This window comes from Etheostoma cragini, unplaced genomic scaffold (genome assembly GCF_013103735.1).
Source record: "Etheostoma cragini isolate CJK2018 unplaced genomic scaffold, CSU_Ecrag_1.0 ScbMSFa_98, whole genome shotgun sequence".
Taxonomy (NCBI): domain Eukaryota; kingdom Metazoa; phylum Chordata; class Actinopteri; order Perciformes; family Percidae; genus Etheostoma; species Etheostoma cragini.
Genome location: NW_023269624.1, coordinates 126,193 through 127,202, shown reverse-complemented (window position 1 = coordinate 127,202; position 1,010 = coordinate 126,193). Strand labels below are relative to the sequence as shown.

Here is a 1,010-nt window from a genome sequence, read left to right as displayed (position 1 = left end):
CTTTGCATCCAAATATCTCCAATATTATACAGTAAAAATGTTTGATTATTAGTATGATTGTAGTACCTGATGCCCCGTCCTCAAATATGTCCGTCCCCGCCTGGAACTATGGAGCAAATTCATTTTATAGCTCCTACAGTTTCATATTTTTAGTGGTCGAACGGCAGAAGTATGGGACTTTGCCTTCAAAGATCTCCACAAATATACAGTAAAAATGTTTGATCATTAGTATGGGAGTAGTAAGTGATGCCCTGTACTCACATATGTCATTCCTTGCCTGGAACTATGGAGCAAATATCAAATTTTCAGTATGATTGGAGTATGTGATGCCCTGTGTTACATTATATCAGTCACAGCAGCAAATTTGTTTTAGAGCTCCTCCAGTTTCATATTTCTTTTTGTTTCAGCCTAGAAATGAGGGACTTTAACTTCATAAAATCTCAAAATGTATAACATTTAATTGCTTGACTTTAAATATGGGTTTAGTTGCCCCTAAAATAAAGTTGTCTAAAAATATTAATTATGAATGTTATTTTATTTACATTTCTGTCACAATTTATTGGAATTGTATTTGTTTTCACACACACACACACACACACACACACACACACACACACACTATTTCAATGTGCTGCATCCATGGCTTATCAGCCTGTGTAACATTACTTCGTCCTCAGCAATCCTGCTCCAATCACTCCCAAAACATCCCAGTTAGATATAAGATGGCTAATGTTAACATATTTGTAGTGTGGTTGGTCCAGGCTACTGTGCATGTAGCTTGTAGCTCCAGTTAATGACTTTTGGGCCTTACATTTTAGTAGTTCTTTCAATTTGAATGCAGGAGATACTTGACACTCTGGAGTCCAATGGATTGGTCCCCTCATCAGCCCTTGCATTTTCTCCATTCACACAGAAGATTTTAATCCAGTAAAACACGGTCAACTAGAATTCACTCACACCTCCCATTAGTTCTTCTTACCCTTGTAATATTATCTCTGCATGTCCCCCCC

General features: G+C 37.3%; 1 pseudogene; it reads left to right on the top strand.

Annotated features, from left to right (window-relative positions):
* LOC117941567 overlaps positions 1-1,010 on the top strand; it is a 13,374-nt pseudogene that overhangs the window by 7,016 nt on the left and 5,348 nt on the right.